Below are 12,326 nucleotides of genomic sequence, written 5' to 3'. Positions count from 1 at the left end.
ATAAAACTTTCCTTAAAAAAGACACATGCACCCGCATGTTCATTGCAGCTCTATTCACAATAGCCAAGACATGGAATCAACACAAATGTCCATCACAGATGATTGGATTAGGAAGATGTGGTATATTTACAGAATGGAATACTACTCAGCCATAAAAAAGAACAAAATAATGTCATTTGCAACAACATGGATGGAACTAGAGACTCTCATACTAAGTGAAGTAAGTCAGAAAGAGAAAGACAAATACCATATGATATCACTTATGTCTGGAATCTAATATATGGCACAAAGGAACCTTTCTACAAAAAAGTAAATCATGGACTTGGAGAAAAGACTTGTGGTTGCCAAGGGGGAGGGGGAGGGAGTGGGATGGACTGGGAGCTTGGGGTTAATAGATAGAGACTATTGCCTTCAGAATGGATTAGCAATGAGATCCTGCTGTGTAGCGCTGGGAATTATGTCCAGTCACTTATGATGGAGCATGATAATGTGAGAAAAAAGAATGTATACATGTATGTGTAACTGGGTAACCATCCTCTACAGTAGAAATAAATAAATAAATAAAAGCTTAAAAAAAAAAGAACATTCTCTAACACCATACCCAAAAATAAACTCAAAATGGATTGAAGACCTAAATGTAAGACCAGATACTACAAACCTCTTAAACACAGGCTGAACACTCTCTGACATAAGCCACAGCAATATCTTCTCAGATCCACCTCCTAGAGTAATGACAATAAAAGCAAAAGTAAATAAATGGGACCTAATTAAACTTAAAAGTTTTTGCACAGCACAGGAAACCATAAACAAAACAAAAAGACAACACACAGAATGGGAGAAAATATTTGCAAATGAAGCAACTGACAAGGGATTAATTTCTAAAATATACAAACATCTCCTATAGCTCAATATCAACAAAACAAACAACCCAATCAAAAAATGGGCGGGAGATCTTAATAAACATTTCTCCAAAGATATATGTATGGCAAAAAAATTCATGAAAAGATGTTCAATATCACTATTAGAGAAATGCAAATCAAAATTACTGTGAGGTACCACCTTATACCAGCCAGAATGGCCATCATCAAAAAGTCTACAAATATGGAGTTCCCATCGTGGCTCAGCGGTTAGCGAATCCAACTAGCATCCATGAGGACACTGGTTCAATCCCTGGCCTTGCTCAGTGGGTTAAGGATCCGGTGTTGCCATGAGCTGTGGTGTAGAACACAGACACGGCATGGATTCCCCAGTGCTGTTGCTGTGGTGTAGGTCAGCAGCTGTAGCTCTGACTGGACCCCTAGGCTGGGAACCATATGCCGCAGGTGTGGCCCTAAAAAAGACCAAAAAAAAAAAAAAGTCTACAAATAATAAATGCTGGAGAGGGTGTGGGGAAAAGGGAACTCTCTTGTGGTAGGGGCCCTCCCAGAACAAAGGGAAGACAATGTGCACAATCAGTGTCTGTGCATGCATGAGCAACTTTGTGGCACTATGACATAATCTGTATCCATGCGCAACTTTGTAGCATAGACCATCCAATCAGAATTTACAGAATGTATGTTACCTTATAAGGGGGACAAAGGAAAAAAAATAATGGAGAGTATATTAGACAGCGCCCTGCTGTATTTGGGGCTCAGCCTTTGGATATGAATCCGCTGAGCCAGTGCTGACATGAATAAACACTGCTTTCTGGTAAAAAGCCTCAGTGTCTTGTCTCCCTGTATGAGAATCCCGTGCAATTTCTTGGGGGTTCATCTGGGATACAGTGATGGTGATTTCACTTCCCTTGTCACTGGGGTTTGAGCCCTGGGATGCTGGAAGAGGTGACCTTGCCTGGTGCCCAATGGACTGATTGATCTTTAGGGGACTAGACCTCCTGACATGCCTGGGCAAGGACCCCAGGAGCACAACAGAACCCAGTAAGGCCCAAGAACCAGCCAAGGGAGCCCCGTCCATCAGACTGGTAAGAACTCGGGTTCAATTTGGTAAGCCTACCCCTAAGAGGCAGAAGGGGAGCGTGATCACCTCCCTGAGTCACCTGAGTAGTCTCATGGGAGACAAAACCCCAACAATAAGATGCTGGGTGGTGGGTTGGAAACATTGTATGAATGTGAGTGAATGAAAGGGATGATGGGAGAGTTCCGACTCAACCAGACAGGCTGAAGCAAGTGTTGAGTCCTGATCTGTGGTTCTGTGGCGATCCTCATATGGCTTACAGTGGCCCTCTTCAGAGAGGTCCTGATGTTGGGGTTTATATAGTTCTACCAATGCTAAGAGGTGCCTGAAATACCTCCCCTGCAAGAGCGGCCAGAGACAGATGAAGTGATTGTTTACTGCTTCCCTTTCCCTTCTTGTATGACTGTCATCTTTTGGGGGGAGGAAATGGGTGGAAAACAGAACAAACACACTCCCTCAGAGTGTATGATAAAAATTTTCAAGAGGGGATATTCAGGAGATTATGGTATTAAGTTGACTCCCAGAAAACTCTGAACGATTTGTGAGCTATATTGGCCTTCATTTGGGGTGGGTTGGCACTCTGAGGGGTCACTAGATAAAGAACTAGTTAGTAAGGTGTTTAGAGTCATCATGGGGAACCCAGGGCACCCTAACCAATTCCCTTGGATTGACTGCTGGCAGGACATAGTCCTCTATCGGCCACCTTGGCTAAAAGCCTATCTAAGAAAAACCCATAAAATTATGTTGGCTCAAATGATGGCTTCCTCAAAATGCCGACCAGAACCCAAGAAACCCATTTTATCTGGGGAACCAGAGGAAGTACCCTCCACTGCCTCCTGCACTTCCAATAGCCACGGCCATGCTGGAGACTGCTGCATCCACTGAGAGCACCCCCTCCCTGATTCACCCATGATGCCACCAGTCACTGCTTCTCCCAAGCCTCCAGTGATAACCCCATATACTCTGGCCCCAAGGTAACTGGAAAATCAGGCCAGCCGGGGTAGCCCCTCTCCACCACAGTACCACGGGGCCCTGCAGATGCCACTGAGAAAGACCAGAGAGCCTGTTTATTTTGATCAAGAAGGCCAAATTCAAGGAGGCCAGTGTGTTTTTGTATACCAACCCTTCACCACCACTGGCCTAAATTGGAAAAATCATACCCCCTCCTACATAGAGAAGCCTCAGGTGATGATTAATCAAATGCAATCCATCATCCAGACCCACAAGCCCACCTGGACTGACTGCCATCAGCTTCTTCGGACTCTGTTTAACACTGACAAATGGCACTCAGGCATCTCTAAAATGGCTAGAGGAAAATGCCCCGGTGCAAACATTAGATGCCCAGGCTTACACCCCAGACCATTTCCCTGGGGAGGACCCCCAATGGGACCCTAATGTTGATGGGGGACTTCCACAACCTACATGCTACCATGAGGCTCTCCTAAGTGACATGAAACAAAGTGGGAAAAGGGCCATGAACATGAGCAAAACCTCAGAGGTATTCCAGGGGCCCAATGAGAGCCCAAGCTAATGCTATGAGAGGCTATGTGAGGCATTCTGCCTTTATACCCCCTTTGACCCAGGAGCAGCTGAAAACCAGTGGATGGTCAATGCAGCCTTCATGAGCGAGGCACAAGGGGACATCTAATGCAAGCTCCAGAAGTTGGAGGGCTTTGCAGGCATGAATGCTAGTTAGTTTCTAGAGATAGCAACCAAAATGTTTGTCAGCTGTGACCAGGAGGCACTAAATGCTGAAAACAAAAAAATGCAAAAAAAAAGGAGAGCCTACGGGTCACTGCCTTGGTGAAGCAAATGGAAGGTGCCCCACAGGGCCAGAGCTGGGGCCGAGGCTGAGGCCAGAAAGGGGGGCAAAGAGGAGGACGATCTCACCCAGGGCCAAAACTGGGACAGAACCAATGTCGCCAGAAAGGCCATTGGAAAAATGAGTGCCCCTCAATTGTCAGATGATTCCCAATCAGGCCCCAAGCAGAGGGAAAGAGGCCAAGTGGTCTGGGGTGATGTCAGCCAGCCCAGCAGCCATGTGGGGCTCCTGAAAGTGACTTTATAGGGCTGGCCACTATGGGAGACTATGAGGAGGACTAGGACCAACCAAGCTCTATTTTGCTAGGTCCCCAAGAGCCTATGGTCCGAATGAATATGGGGGCTATTCCATTGACTTCATGGTAGATACTGGGGCAGAACACTCAGTGATAACTCAACCTGTGTGCCCACTCTCGCAGAGGCAAGCCACCATCGTAGGGGCCATAGGCAACCAAACATGGCACCTCTTCCTGCTGCCTAGATGATGTGCTTTGGGGGGACATGAAGTCATTCACAAATTTCCATACCTCCCTGACTGTCCTGTGACTTTGATGGGTCAGGACTTATTGGGAAAGCTACAGGCCCAGATAACATTCAACTCCCATGGCCAAACAGCCATGACCCTATAGGGGCAGGATTCATTCCACAAAAGCAATATTTCATCCCTCGTAAAGCCCAGATGGGAATTCAAAGGCACCTAGAAAGGCTCCAAAGTATGGAATTCTCTGGCCTTGCTGCAAAGTTTCAAGGAAGAAAGCCCAAATCTGTCAAGAAAAAGTCAAATATCTTGGTTTTCACCTATCTGAGGGGCAACATCAACTCAACCCAGAAAGAAAACAGGCTGTCTGCTCAATCCTAGTTCCATCCACCTGATGCCAGGTTCAAGAATTCCTTGGGGCCACAGGTTTCTGTAGAATCTGGATACCCAACTTCTCCATTTTGGCAAATCCCCTTTATGAGGCCACAAAGGGGGGAGAGAATGAGAACCTCTGTTGTGGGGATGAGTGCAACAAAAGGCCTTTGAAGAAATTAAGTGGGCCCACACCAATGCACCTGGCCTAAGGCTCCTGGATGTGGCCAAGCCCTTCTTGTATGTGCATGAACACACTGGTGTCACAGTAGTGGTCTTAACTCAAGTGTTGGGGTCATGGCATAGCCCAGTGGCATACCTTTCCAAGTAACTTGACTCTGTTGCCCAAGGATGGCCACCCTGCCTGCGAGTGCTTGCAGTCACAGCTCTCTTAGTGTCAGAAGCTGATAAACTGACTAAGGGACAAGAATTAACAGTCTGAGTGCCACACTTGATACTAACATTAATGGAGTATAAGGGACAATACTGGCTAATTCCTGGATGGTCAAATATCAGGGGATGCTATGCAAAAACCTGCACATATGCCTAAAGGTAGTGAGGAACCTAAATCCTGCAACCCTACTACCTGTCGGGCCAGGCCAGGCCAGCCAGATCATGATTGTGTTAAAGTCATGGATGAGGTATTTTCCAGCCGACCAGATTTAAGAGACTAGCCCCTCAAAGACCCAGATGCTGAATACTTCACCAACGGTAACAATTTTGTAAAAGAGGGAGAATGCCTTGCTGTGTATTCCGTGGTGAACTTACATTCCACCACTGAAGCAAAAACTCTACCAAAAGGGACTTCGCGCAAAAGGCAGAGTTCATCGTGCTAAGGTGAGCCCTCCAACTGGCAGCAGGAATACATGTCAATATATATTCTGACTCCAAATATGCCTTCACCACCTTCCATGTACATGGGGCTTTATATAAAGAAAAGGGCCTAATCAACTCAGGAGGAAAGGACATGAAATATGGCAAAGAAATTCTTGAAATCTTGGACACTGTGTGGGCCCCTGGAAAGGTGGCAGTCATACACTGTTGGGGACTTCAAGGGGGAAACACCACAGTCACTCAGGGAAACCATAAAGCAGGCCAAGAAGCAACACCTGCAGCCTCCAAGGGGACAATAGAACCAGCGGCTCTGACTGCCACAGTGTTCCCTAGTCCATTGGCAGAATGGGACCCTAACTACTCATGACATGAAAATACCTGGTTTAAAACTGAAAATGGAATCTACCTCCCAAGGAGATGAGGGAAATCTGAAGACAGCGGAATAGCAATTCCTGAGGTGCTAGTCCCAGCCTTTGTCAAACAATTTCACCAGGAGACTCACATTGGCTGAATGGCTCTCAAGACCACATTGGGCTGATACTCCTACATCCCTCAGCTTTCCAGCATAGCCCAGGTAGTATGGGAACAATGTGAAATGCATGCCCAAAATAACCTGCATCAGGGACCTAGAGCCACCCCTGGAATATAGAGTGTTGGAGGGGCCCTGATTGAAAATATGGTTGTGGACTTCACTGAGCTTCCCAGAGTCTGAGGCTACAAATATCTGCTAGACTTTGTATGTACATTCTCAGGCTGAGTAGAGGCCTTCCATACTCATACAGAAAAGGCACATGAAGTTGCCTGATTTCTCCTAAAGGAAAACATTCCCTGATTTGGGATACCAATCACCATTGGATTGGAGAATGGACCAGCATCTGTGGCTGAGATGGTGCAATTGGTGGCAAAGGGGTTAAAGATCACCTGGAAGTTACACATGGCCTATCTGTCCCAAAGCTCCGGGGAGGTGGAACAGATGAATTGGACTCTGAAACTGCAATTAAGCAAACTGTGCCAGGAGATTCACTTACACTGGGACCAGCTCTTGCCAATAGCCTTGCTAAGAATTAGGTCCAGTCCCAGTAAGTGAACAGAGTTTTCCCCTTATGAAATCCTCTATGGGCAGCCCCCTCCTCTCATTAAGGGTATAAGGGGGGGTGGTACCTAAAGGAATTAGGAAATCTCACCCTAAGGCAACAGAAGAAGCAGGTGCTATGTTCCACCCTGGCCACCATCCTTCAGTGGGTTAGGGAATGGTTACCTGTAAGCCTAACCACAGACACCAACCCCTTCAAACCAGGGGATGCTGTATGGGTAAAAGAATGGAATATCCAGCCATTAAAACATCTTTGGAGGGGCCCATTTAATGTAATTTTATCCACCCCTACTGCAGTAAAGGTGGCAGAAGTGGCTCCTTGGATTCACCGCAGCAGAGTAAAACCGGCTTCCCAAGGCTGGGAATACACTTCTGAACCATCAACACCATGTAAGCTGACCATCCAGAGGATACAGACTGCAACCCCAGAGACCCTTGAGGACTGCAGCACTGCTTTAGTCACTTCAGAAGCTGACTAATCTGCGCATGGCAGAAGCTTGAGGGATCCGCTACCTGACGGGATAAATAGACTGTTTTTGTTTCCCATTTCGGTTCTCTTACTGTGATGCAATGCCACTACTTACACCTGTTATTGTGATCCCTGCCCTGATCTTTGCCACAGGGTTGTCAAAGACTGCTCCAGCCAGATGGAAATGTGACAAAAGGCCTGGGATGAGGTCGACGTGGACATTGAATGGCGGGCCCTAGGTGGACTATACTGGATGTGTGAGAGAGCAGCCTATACTGTACTTTCCCCAAACTGGTCAGGATCTTATGTGTTGGGGTTGATCCGCTCATCTTTCTTCTTGCTCTCACTCACCAAAGGGGAACATTTGGGAGTCCAAGTGTATGAAGACTGGGAGACCCAGAGAAAACAGTATGCCCTACAAACTGGCAACTGAAAAGATGACAAATGGCCCCCTTAATGTATATCCATTACTATGGTCCAGCCACCTAGGCAAAGGACGGGTCTTATGGATACTGTACTCCACTCTACATGTTAAACTGCATCTACAGGCTGTTGTTAAAAAATTTGTTTGGGGATGGTTTTCAACTTTCAGGGGATTTGAAGCCCTCATAGGTGTTGTGTTTTTAATTTGGGGGGCTTGCTTGATCCTACCCTGTCTAGCCCCCCAGTTATGAGGTCTCTCTCCAGCCTCATTGAGGCCATGGTCAAAGAAAAACAGCACACATGTGATGATGCTATGGAAATACAAATCCCTAAACTAAGATGATGCTCTTTGAACCCAAAGCAGGGGGTCTGAGCATCAAAGAGGGGTATGTGGTAGGGGCCCTCCCAGAACAAAGGGAAGACAATGTGCACAATCAGCCATTGCACGTGCATGAGCAACTTTGTGGCAGTATGACATAATCTGTATCCATGTGCAACTTTGTAGCATAGACCATCCAATTAGAATTTACAGAATGTATGTTACCTTATAAGGGGGACAAAGGGACCAAAGTGAAAAAGAAAAAAAATAACAGCGAGTATATAAGACAGCACCCTGCTGCATTTGGGGCTCAGCCTTTGGATATGAATCTGCTGAGCCAGTGCTGACATGAATAAACACTGCTTCCTGGCAAAAAGCCCCGGTGTCCTGTCTCCCTGTATGAGAATCCTGCAACACTCTTACACTGTTGGTGGGAACGTACATTGGTGCAACCACTATGGAAAACAATATGGAGATTCCTCAAAGAACTAAAAATAGAACTACCATACAACCCAGCAATCTCATTCCTGGGCACCTATTCAGAGAAAACCATAATTTGAAAGGATACATGCACCCCAATGTTCATTGTAGCACTATTTCTGATAATCAAGACAAGGAAGCAACCTAAATGTCCATCAAAAGAGGAATGGATAAAGATAAGGTACAATGACACAAAGGAATATTACTCAGTCATAAAAAATGAAATAATGCCATTTGCAGCAACATGGACGGACCTAGAAACTATCATACTAAATTAAGTTAGTCAGACAAACAAACATCATATGATATCACCTATATGTGGAATCTGAAAAAAAGGATACAAATGAACTTATTTGCAGAACAGAAATAGAGTCACAGACTTTGCAAAACTTATGGTTACCAAAGGGGACAGGTGGGGAGTGGGAGGGATGGACTGGGGCTTTGGGATTGGCATATGTACACTGAGGTATATGCAATGATTGGCCACTAGGGACCTGCTGTATAGCACAGAGAACTTTACCCAGTATTCTGTGATAATCTATGTGGGAAAATAATCAGAGAGAATGGATGTGTGTATATCTATGACTGGGTCACTTTGCTGAACAGCAGAAATTATCACAGCCTTGCAAATTAATTATACTTCAATAAAACTTTTTTAAAAAAGAAAATTCCAACAGCTAAAAGTAAATCAAAACTTAAAATTGAGTAATGAAAAACCTGATATAAAAGGACTGGTGGTGACTCGTGTACATATTAGATATAGGATGAATGTTAAATAAGTAAATTAATGCTACAAAACAGGAATTTAAACACAATGAAAATCGACAGTGTAAACTAACTAATTCTCTAATTAGAAGTTTAATGCAGTATAAAACCACTAATTAATTAATGTGCAATGTTCTCCAGATACTGACTCACAGACTTTGAAAAACTTATGGTTTCCAAATGAGGTTGGGAGGTACGAGGGGTTGCACTGAGGGTTTCGGATGAAAATGCTATAAAATTTGGTTGTGATGATTATTGTAGAACTATAAATGTAATAAAATTCATTGAGCAATAAAAAAATAAAGTAAAAAAATAAAGGTATAGAGAGATGGTTCACAAAAAAGAGAAAACTTTTGAAAAGATAAAAGTCTCATTTACAATAAAAGAAATGTAAACTAAAAAAAAATGAGCAACATTCTCAATTTATCTACAAGGAATTAATGTGGGAGTTCCCTGGTAGCTCAGCAAGTAAAGGATCTGGTGTTGTGGTTGCTGTGGTACAGGTTCAATTCCTGGCCCAAGAACTTCCACATGCTGCTGGCTAAGCCAAAAATCAAAACCATCAAGGAATCAATCGTTAGCCAATATGGTTTATAATAAAAATGTGGTTAATAAAAAAAAATCACAATGCTTCAAGACCACCAGGGTGAGTTTCAAATTGAGACAAAGAAGCTATCCAAGTGCCAAGTTTATTTCACTTGAGGAAAGGATCCAGAATAGGGACCCCAATGTCCCAGGGCTCTGTGAGACTCAGACACAGCCTCTCAGGCCATGAAGCTTGAGGGGTGGGAACCAATAATGTGTGTGAGGACCACCGCAGCACAGAGAAGCTGCAGCACCTGGGCTCCCTCTGCTGAAATGCCTTGCCAGCCACCTAGCATCAGTGGGTGTCAGCCTCACTCCCATCTTTGGGTTGGCAGTGCATCAGTGGCAGATTAGAGGGTCAGCAACCCCTGCACCAGGTGCAGTGTGTTTCAGGAAGGGCTAGCCCACCCTCCTCCTCTTCATGTAGCAAGTAGGCTGACCACGGGTCAAACTCTCCTCCAATTCTGAGACTAAAGGAATGTTTACCTCTAAATGTCACTGTTTCTTTTCTTAAATGTACAGAGATCTTTCAGGGGGGAAATATTCAGGCATCTTGCAGTGGTGAAGAAATATGCGAAATTCAAGAGTCACTTCAGATTCATCTTCTTCAATTAGAATCAAGTAAAATTAAATCTTCACTAAAAAAATAAACATATGGCATGATCCCATTTTTATGAAAGTATTTCTATCTCTCATTCTATCTGTAAAAAATGCATAGAAATATGTCTAGGATGCTGTACCAGAAATGTTAATGATGGTTATATTTGAATGATGAAACAAAGTAATACTTTTATTTTCTTTCTGTACTTTTCTGCTTATGGGGAGCATATACCATTTTCAGAGAAAGAATAACGTCAATTTTCTTTAAAAAACAAAAAACAAACAAACCAAAAAATGACATATTGCCAAGAGTCCTCAGGTTTTACTTTGAAGCTTCCATGTTCTACTTTCTTCCTCTTGCTCCCTCCACACCAAGTCTCTACCTTTCCCCCCAAACCCACCCTTTTCACTTGAACTCCCCACCTCTGTCCTTCCCCTGCTTCCCCCAGTTCTACCCCCTCTCCCCCAGACTGAGAACACCTCATGTTTCCTGCTGATAGCCCACAGAGGTGGGAATGGTAAGCACCCTTCCTTTTTTAGCAGGAGGCTGAAGTGGATACATGTTTTCAGAGCTGTTGAGACATTCAGTGACCCCTTTTCCCTTCCACCTCCCATAACACCCCACACCAGGAGAGGAGGTGAGAACAGCCAGGGTGTGGGGTGGGAGGAATGGAGAGAGAGCTCTGGCCTGACTAGTCCTGGGGTAAGGTTCCCCCATACCTTCTGCCACGTGGAAGAACTTGAATCTTCTTCCTGGCTCTGTGTCATCCCCTCAGGTAAATTTTTTGTCCCCCACACCTTTACTCAATACATCGCCAACCTCTTGGGTTGCGACATCCTCTCAAGGGTGTGCTTCTGCAGAGGGCCCCCTGCCCTCCACTCCACGCCAGGCGGCGCAGTGAGCCGAGCGGCCTGAACCATCCTGACTCACACTTCGTGGGGCCCATCCAGGCAGGCGGAGGGCTACCTGCAATTTGCCACAGAAATCTGCAGCCAGAGGATGAGTGGGTCAGGGAACGGACTAGAAAGAGGACGGGTCTGCCCACTCACCTCGAGGCAACTTCCACGCTGCGTTTTTAGGCCACAGTTAAAAGCATAACCCGGTGCCCTTCCCGCCCACCCTTATAGGTTTAGTATTGGTCCACCTACGCCCGACTATCCTTGTCCCGCCTCTGCATCCCTATGTCATTCTTACTTTCCACTCTTACTTTGTTGCCTTTCTTCACTGGAAATGGGGGAGAAGAAACCTGCCAGGCATTTTCCAACCGCCCGGCTAGGTCCTCCACCCCTCACTGCACAGGGCACATCAGGAACTTTCCAGCTATCCTCACAGGCAGCTAGGGACCCCCAACCATAGGAACCCTGCCCTCTAGGTTTGCCTAGGAAATAAAAAACGCAGCCTTACTTCGACAGTAAGAGTTGCCGCCGCCGCCGTGCTGCAGTCTCTTCGTGAGCTCCCTTGCACCACAAGCGGCCTGAGTGTTGAAGGACCGGTCCCGCGCCGCGCGGTGGGGGCCCACGGTGGTGGGACCTCGACCCCACCGCCATCATTCACCGCCGGGTCGCCATGTCTGGCCGCCAGTCCACAGGGAGCCCCGCGTCTGCCCCGCCCCCACGGCCGCTTTGCCCTTTGGGGCGGGGCCACTCACGCGCGTTGGGATGCGCACGCACGTGGCCAACCTCCGGGGTATAAGCTCCCCACTCTCCTCTGACCCTTCTGTAAAGTTGTGTTCACCGCACCGCTTGCCTCCCTGGAGTTCCACGATTGGGAGTGTCCTCGCAGGGCCGTCTGTATGAAAAGCCCTCTCTAGTGGCACCCCTACAGGAACACAAGCCCCGGAGAGCAGACCCAAGCCCCAACGTCCTTTCACCTTCTTCGCCCTTCACCTGCCTATAAATCTCTTTACCTTGGATTGGATACCAGATATGCAAGCAGAGTTTCTTTACCCCCTTCAGAAAGTAGTAGGCAGGCCTCAAGGAATTATCAGGGTCCATGTCCCCCCTTTTTTTTAAAGACCCCAGGTGCAGCATATGGATTTTCCCAGGCTAGGGGTCAATCAGAGCTGTAGCCGATGGGCTACACCACAGCTACAGCAATGCCAGATCCCAGCTGCCATCTGTGACCTACACCACA

The 12,326-nt window shown here is 46.2% G+C and overlaps 1 long non-coding RNA gene across 1 annotated transcript in view; it reads right to left on the bottom strand.

Annotated features, from left to right (window-relative positions):
• The window catches only part of LOC125112207 (uncharacterized), a 44,164-nt gene extending 32,384 nt beyond the window's left edge, over nucleotides 1–11,780 (bottom strand). The window contains exon 1 of the long non-coding RNA XR_007131028.1: nucleotides 11,598–11,780. This is a non-coding gene — a long non-coding RNA (uncharacterized LOC125112207). The remainder of the gene's footprint in view (nucleotides 1–11,597) is intronic.
• Nucleotides 11,781–12,326: the final 546 nt, after the last annotated feature.

This window comes from Phacochoerus africanus, chromosome 1, assembly GCF_016906955.1.
Source record: "Phacochoerus africanus isolate WHEZ1 chromosome 1, ROS_Pafr_v1, whole genome shotgun sequence".
NCBI classification, from domain to species: domain Eukaryota; kingdom Metazoa; phylum Chordata; class Mammalia; order Artiodactyla; family Suidae; genus Phacochoerus; species Phacochoerus africanus.
The sequence above is the reverse complement of the archived record's forward strand: the minus strand, read 5'-3'. Positions and strand labels throughout refer to the sequence as shown.